Source organism: Colobus angolensis, unplaced genomic scaffold (assembly GCF_000951035.1).
Source record: "Colobus angolensis palliatus isolate OR3802 unplaced genomic scaffold, Cang.pa_1.0 Scaffold130, whole genome shotgun sequence".
Lineage (NCBI taxonomy): Eukaryota > Metazoa > Chordata > Mammalia > Primates > Cercopithecidae > Colobus > Colobus angolensis.
In genome coordinates, this window is record NW_012114253.1 from 3,928,424 (window position 1) to 3,936,863 (window position 8,440).

An 8,440-nucleotide genomic window follows, 5' to 3' on the forward strand; every position below is an offset into this window, starting at 1 on the left:
GACAGGTTTCCTCCCAGCTTAGGGAGGGAAGGCCAGCAATTTTTCTAGGCCAGAATTTGGCCACATCTAGCTACAGGCTATGGGAAAGGAGCTCTTTATCCCAGATGACCATAAATTCAGATAAAAATTGAGGATTCTACTACTGCTAGGGCCAGCATGAGCTACTGGGACGAGCAATTAATAATGCTTGTCGGCTAAACTGAGCCTCTATCATGTCTTTTTTAGAAATTAAGATATTCACATACCATCTGATATGGTTTGACTCTGTGTCCCCACCCAAATCCCATCTTGAGTTGTAATCCGAATTATAATCCCCGCTTGTTGAGGGAGGGACCTGGTAGGAAGTGGTTGGATCATGGGGTTGGTTTCCCCCATGCCATTCTCATGATAGTGAATGAATTCTCGTGAGATCTGATGGTTTTAGAAGTGGCACTTCCTCCTTCTCTCTCTCTCTCTCCCCTGCCACCATGTAAGACGTGCCTGCTTCCCCTTCGCCTTCCATCATGATTGTAAGTTTCCTGAGGTCTCCCCAGCCATGCAGAACTGAATCAATTAAACCTCATTTGTTTATAAATTATCCAGCCTCAGGTAGTATCTTTATAGCAGTGTGAAAACGGACAAACACACCACCAAATTTACTATTTTAAAGTGTACAATTCAGCAAATTTAGGTGTATATTCACAGAGTTGTGCAACTATCGTCACTATTTAATTCTAGAATCTTTTTTATCATCCCAGAAAGAAACTCTGTATACATTAGCAGACACCTTTCATTTCCCCTTCTCTCTAGCCCTTGGCAACCACTCATCTGCTCTGTGTATCTATGCATTTTTCCTATTCTGGACATTTTGTATAAATGGAATCATGCAATATGTGGTCTTTTGTGTAGCTCCTTACATTTTGCATAATGTTTTCAAGGTCTATCCATGTTGTAGTGTATATCAGCACTTCGTTACTTTTTATGGCTATGCCACATTTTGTTTATCCATTTATCACTTGATAGACATCTGGGCTGTTTCCACTTTTTGGCTGTTATGAATAATGTTGCTATGAACACTCATGCACAAGTTTTTGTGTGAACATATGTTTTCCATTCTCTTGGGTATATACCTGGGAGTGGAATTGCTGGATCATATGGCAACTCTATTTAACTTTCTGATGAACTTTCAAACTATTTTCCACAGTGGCTACTGCATTTTACGCCCCCACCAGAAATTTATGAGTTCCGATTTTTTGACATCCTTGCCTACACTTGTTATTTTTTATTTTGAAATTGTAGCCATCCCAGGGGATGTGAAGTAGTGTCTTGTGGTTTCGGTTTGCATTTCCCTAATGACTAATGATGCTGAGCATCTTTTTGTGTGCTTATGGGCCATTTGAATATTTTCTTTGCAGATATGTCTATTCAAAATGTTTGCCCACTTTTCAATTTTATTTTACTATTGAGTTACAGGAATTTGTTATATAATCTGGATAGTAGACCCTTATCAGATATATGATTTGTAAATATTTTCTCTTATTATTGTGTTGATTATCTTTTTAGTTTCTTGGTTCTTTCTCCTTCCTTCCTTCCTCCCTCCTTCCCTCCCTCCTTTCTTTTTCTTTCTTTCTTTCTCTCTCTTTCTTTCTGTCTCTCTCTCTCTCTTTCTTTCTTTCTTTCCTCCCTCCCTTTCTCCCTCTCTCCTTCCTTCCTTCCTTTTTCTTTTTTGGCAGAGGCTCACTCTGTCACCAGGCTGGAGTGCAGTGGCACAATCTTGGCTCACTGCAACCTCCGGCTCCCAGGTTCGAGTGATTCTCCTGCCTCAGCCTCCCAAGTAGCTGGGACTACAGGTGCACGCCACCATGCCCAGCAAATTTTTGTATTTTTAGTAGAGACGAGGTTGCACCATGTTGGCCAGGGTGGTCTCAATCTCCTGACCTCAGGTGATCCACCTGCCTTGGCCTCCCAAAGTGCTGGGATTACAGGTGTGAATCACCACACCCAGCCTCTTTTTGCTTTTTTCTGAGGCAAGTTCTCACTCTGTCACCCAGGCTGGAGTGCAGTGGCACAATCTCAGCTCACTGCAACCTCTACCTCTCAGGTTCAAGTGATTCTTCCACCTCAGCCTCCCAGGTAGCTGGGATTACAGGTGTGTGCCACCACACCCAGCTAATTTTTGTCTTTTTAGTAGAGATGGGGTTTCACCATGTTGTGCAGACTGGTTGTGAACTCCTGATCTCAGGAGATCGGCCTATCTTGGCCTCTTAGAGTGCTGGGTTTACAGGCATGAGCCACTGCGCCCAACCTACTTTCTTGATAGTGTCTGAACCAGTCAGGGTTTTCCAGAGAAACAGAAACAATAGAAGTAACAGAAAAAGATTTATTTTAAGGAATTGTGGGAACTGGCAAGTATGGGATTCATAAGGCAAGCCAGCAGGCTGGAAACACAGACAGAATTAATGATGTCATCTTTAGGTAGAATTTCTCTTTTCATTCATATTCCTCAGGTTTTGTTCTTAAGGCATTCAAACGATTGGTCGAGGCTCACCCATGTTATGGAGGTTTAATCTCCTTTACGTAAAGCCAACTGATTGTAGATGTTAACTACATCTACAAAATACCTTCACAATAGCATCTAGACTAGTGTTTTGCATAAATAACAGAATATGGTAGCCTTGCCATGTTGACACATAGAATTAACCATCACAGTGTTGCTTGATGCATAGAAGTTTTAAATTTTGATGAAGTTGAGTTTATCTATTTTTTCTTTGGTTACTTGTGTTTTAGGTGTCATATTTAAGAAACCATTTCTTTCTGTCTTTCTTTTTTTTTTTTTCTGAGACAGATTCTCGCTCTGTCGCCCGGTCTGGAGTGCATTGGTGCAATCTCCACTCACTGCAAGCTCTGCCTCCCGGGTTCATGCCATTCTCCTGCCTCAGCCTCCTGAGTAGCTGGGACTACAGGTACCCACTACCACACCTGGCTAATTTTTTGTACTTTCAGTAGAGTCAGGGTTTCACTGTGTTAGCCAGGATGGTTTTGCTCTCCTGACCTTGTGATCTGCCTGCCTTGGCCTCCCAAAGTGCTGGGAATACAGGCATGAGCCACCGTGCCTGGCCAAGATACCATTTCTTAATCCAAGGTGGGAAAGATTCACGCCTTTGTTTTCTTATCAGAATGTTATAGTTTTAGTCTTACATTTAAGTTTTTGATTCATTTTGTGTGAATGTTTGTGTATCACATGGGGCAGGAATCCAAATTCATTCTTTTGCGTGTGATGTTGTCATCTTTTGAAACTTCTTCGTTCAATTTTCACCATCTCCTTAAGATTCCAGTAATGTGTTCAGGGTCCTTAGAGGGTGTGAGTCCTTGACTGACCAATTTGCTCCTTAATCCAGCTCCAGGTCCCAAACTGGGAGAAAATTGATTTCATCCACTCTGTTTGGTGGCTCTACTTAGGGCTTGAAAAACAATGGGAGGACTGGCACAGGTGAAACTTGGTGTTTTAGAGGGAGTGCCCATAGATTGATCATGGTAAAGTGCCTAAATTTGTTTGGACTTATAACCTGACAGAAGAGGCTGCAAGGACCTGTGAAATATAGCCCATGGGCCAAATCTGGCCCTCTGCCTGCTTTGTAAATAAAGTTTTATAGAAACACAACGCCTGTTCACTTACATATTGTCCATGCTTGCCTAAGTGCTAGAAGGACAGAGTTAAGCAATTGTGAGAGAGAGCATATAGCCTTCAAAGCCTAGAATGTTGACTACCTGGCCCTTTAGAGAAACACTTAGTTGAACCAAATATAAATATTTGTTCTATTCAAACTTAGAGAAAATGGACATGTAGCAGGTGCTGTTGGTGCCACATCCAGATCCCTGGCTTCCTTTTTATGGTAGATTGCCCATCCCCCAGGTCCTGTGCAAATTGCTACCTTCTTAGGAGGAATGTCCTGGAATGATTGAAGCCATCCGTTGCGTAACTGGCTGGAGTCAGGCAGTGTGCGGCAGAACTCTCTGTGGGATCAGGCGGAAGCTAGACTTCATGTTTTTTTTTTGAGACGGAGTCTCGCTCTGTCTCCCAGGCTGGAATGCAGTGATGGGATTTCAGCTCACTGCAAGCTCCTCCTCCCGAGTTCTTGCCATTCTCCTACTTCAGCCTCCTGAGTAGCTGGGAATACAGGCACCCACCACCATGCCCGGCTAATATTTTTGTATTTTTAGTAGAGACAGGGTTTCACCGTGTTAGCCAGGTTGGTCTCGATCTCCTGACCTAGTGATCCGGCCACCTCAGTCTCCGAAAGTGCTGGGATTACAGGTGTGAGCCACCGCGACCGGCCTAGACATCATCTTTAACCATGTTCCTATGTGGCTGTTTTTTCCCCTACAGAACAAAGCTATACAGAATCTAGCTTAAAGGGGTGCACGCTGGCCAGATCTGAAACAATTTGAACCTCAACAAAAATCATGTTAAAGGAGATTATAATCCTTGAATAAAAGAGAAGCGCATGAGTCTGCATGGATATACATAGATAGATAGATAATGGGGGGAAGAGAAAGGTATTACTGTAGAAGGCCAACTAATAAGTGTAGAAGGAATGATAAAATTAGAAAATCACCGTTTGGCAACCATCACGTTAATAACTAATTTCTGCCAAGAAATATCAATGGCTACTAAAACCATTGGGTGAAAGTTTGATGAGGCACAGGTTACTTACATAGTCCCAAAATACCTCACCATAAAATACGTGTTAATTATATAGGGAAAAAAAGTAACTTTACATGCAGAAAGCTGGCAGATGCTGCCTCAATCAAGTGATCAATGCCACCAGTAATGGGACACATCAAAATTGCATGTCACCTGACAGGATGCAATGAGAAGAACACAGCAGCACTTTTGTGATAAGTCCTGCCAAAATGCAAAACTTGAATCTAATTATGGAGGAACATTAGGCAAACCCAAATGGAGGGATGTTCTACAAAATATCTGGCTGGAAATCATTGAAAGTGTCAAGGTCATGAAAGTCAGTGGAGTTTCTCCAGATTGAAGGAGACTGAAATGACTTCCGGTGATGCGTGCAATGTAGGACCCTCATTGGATTAGTTTGCTACAAAGGACATTATTGAGATAGCTGGGGTTGGCAGGTTGCGTGGTTGTAACATATCAATATTAATTTCCAGATTTTGATGGTTGTATTGTGGTTATGTGGGAGAATGTCCTTATTTGCTGGGAATAAATAAAGAATTTGAGAGTGTTGAAGCATCCTGTCACCAATCTGCTCATAGAGAAAAAAGTTCAGAAGAAAAGGTTTTGGGACTATTCTTGCCACTCTCCTGTAAACTTGAAATTACTTAAAAAGAAAAAGAGAAAAGAAAACAGCCATTATCTCATGGCTCATCCCTTCTGCTTCACCCCTGAGAAAAAGAATTCCAGTGGAGAGAAACATTAGCAGTTGCACACCACTGAAACTGGCACCTCTCTTCCCTACACTTTCTGCAGGGACCCTATGCTGTGTACAGTCCCTCGGTCTTAACACCTTTGACTCTGCCTGAGAGCTTTCTCTGGGTGCTCACGTGCAGCAGGAAGAAGCATCAGGGAATTCCTGCCTCCTCCCCTCTTGCCCAAGAACGTCTCTCAAACAGTGACTGATGGGAGCCGGTGATTAAATACCCGAATCCCCTCTCTTCTCCAGTGGGATAACTTAGGTATACTTTGCACTGGCTCCCTGACTTCCCCAACAGGATTGAGTGTCATGCACACCCTTTACTGATTTTTTTCCATTCCTTGTTTTACTTCACACTCCACTCTCCATGTTTCTTGGAATTGAAATGGGAGAGTTCCCTGAGCCACCTCGCAGGATGTGCGGCAGGGGTGAGGCTTGTCTGTTCAAGCACATGCACAAACCCCTTATGGGAAGGAGAGCACACAGACAGGCAGGTGCAGGAACCAGAGCGAGTACTTTTGGGCTCCGGCCCCAGGTTAGCATCTAGGGATGGATGCCGGTTAATTTCGAAGCCCCAGTGGGTAGTCTACAGGGGTCTTTTAGCTCTGCCATCCACAGGTGGCTTAAGTGTTAACCAGCTCAGTGCCCTCTTGCTACCTGGGTCCTTGTCCAGCATCCAGGAAGAATCAGGTCACGTGTGGACTTGAATGATGGTGAATGTGGGGATTTTATTGGGTGATGGAGGTGGCTCTCAGCCGGATGGATGGGGACCTAGAAAGGGGATGAAGTGGGAAGATCTTCCCATGGAGTTTGGCCATCTTATGGTCAATTTCCTCTCTGACTGTCCCCAGTCAAACTTCTCTCAATGTTCAGATGTCCCTTCTCCTTTCTCCTTCTCTTCTGTGCCACTCTTCTGTTCCTTTGCTCTTCTGTTCGTCTGTTTGTCTGCTTGTGGAACCTGGGGTTTGGGGATTATATGGGTAGAGGGTAGGGGGACATGGCAGGACAAAAGGCAACATTTGGGCACTAAATTTCTGTTCCCATTCAGGGCTGTGGGTTTTCAAGCTTGATGTTGGGGCCTTTGCCAGGGAACTGCCCTCTTTTACCCAGTATTTCCTTGCCTCCTGCCTCCTGCCTCTATCAGAATCACCTCCTTCATGAATTATTTTGCACTCAAATCCTTTTCTCAGAGTCTGTTCTCGGGAACCCCAATTGAAGACTCTATCTATTGTGTCCCTGTTTTATTGTCTTCATAGCATTTCTCACTATCCAAAATGGTCTTCTTCATTTATTTATTTGTTCTGTGCTTGAAACAGGATCTGAAGCTGGCTGGGTGCTCGGTGAGTATTAGTGAAATGAATGAAGGAGAGAAGAGTGTTTTCCCATCTGGATTCCCAGAGGCATTGCTTCAAGGTCCCACCCCCTAGTCAAGGGAGAAACTCAGCTGGGGGACTCCATCTCTGGGCCAGACCCCCTCAACCCAGTAAAACTTTGGGCTATATATGTTGTAGTCCCACTTGAAATTGAAGGAGATCAGAATATGCCACTCCAAGACTGGACATAATGGTTCATGCCTATAATCCCAGCATTTTGGGAGGCTGAGGCAGGAGGATTGCTTGAGGCCAAGAGTTTGAGACCAGCCTGGGCAACATAGCAAGACCCTGTCTCTACAAAACGTTAAAATTAGCCAGGCATGGCAGTACATATCTGTAGTCCCAGATACTTGGGAGGCTGAGGCAGGAGGATCACTTGAGCCCAGGAGTTGGAAGCTGCAGTGAGCCATGATTGCACTGAACCCTGGGCAACAGAGTGAGACCCCATGTCTACCAAAAAAAAAAAAAAAAAAAAAAAAAAGGATATGCCACTCCAAAACCTGTCACTTTGGCCTAAGGATTATTTGAGCTGAAGATAACTGAGAATCAACAGATGAAGGAAGAGTTCTCTGGCCTCCCCTCATCTGCCTAAAAGCAGGGCATAAATTTCTCTTTGAGTAATGGGTTCCCTCACACCCTGTTCCAGGAGAGAGGAGGACTCTTACCATCAAAGACTGGGAGTTGACACCCAGATGAGTTTGCCGTAAACAGACTTCACTCAAATAGCCTTTATCTTCCGTTAGTTCCCCCATATATTTTCTAGTTACTTCCCATAACTTCTTATCCCTTGAACCCCAACCTTTTTTCCTCTCTTAAAAGAGTATATAAGTCCCCGAGTCTAACCACTTCTTTGAGTTTCAATTCTCTGTGAACTCCTGGGTACATAAATATTAATAAAAATGGTATAATTCCTCTTGTGAGTCTATCTTTTTTGTTACTTTAATTTGTAGGCTTCCAGTCACTGAACCAAAGAGGGTAGAGGGAAAGTTTTTCCTCTCCAGCAGAATATAAACAAGCAAAGAAAAAAAAATTTTTAAAGCTTAAAACCACAAAGCAAATGCACCCAGCTTATTTGTCAGAAGACACTTGAAATTTAGAGAAGTTTGGCTCCCTGTTGCCCAGCTAGTTGGTAGCAGAGCCCAGGTAATATGGTTTAGCAGTGTCCCCACCCAAATCTCAACTTGAATTGTATCTCCCGGAATTCTCATGTGTTGTGGGAGGGACCCAGCGGGAGGTAACTGAATCATGGGGATGTGTCTTTCCTGTGCTATTCTCATGATAGTGAATAACTCTCTTGAGATCTGATGGGTTTATCAGGGGTTTCTGCTTTTCTTTCCTCCTCATTTTCTCTTGCTGCTGCCGTGTAAGAAGTGTCTTTCACCTCCCGCTATGAATCTGAGACCGCCCCAGCCATGTGGAACTGTAAGTCCAATTAAACCTCTTTTTCTTTCCAGTCTCGGGTACGTCTTTATCAGCAGCATGAAAACCGACTAATACACCAGGTTCAAGGCTACACCGTTCTCATTCCGCGAATACGGTGTTGGCTAAATCAGTCAGCAGGATGCCTGGTCCTCCCCAGCCGCAGCTAAGCCTAGAGTCTATCTCCTCATTTGATCAAATTTGGGGGAAGGCCATAGTGAATCTAGC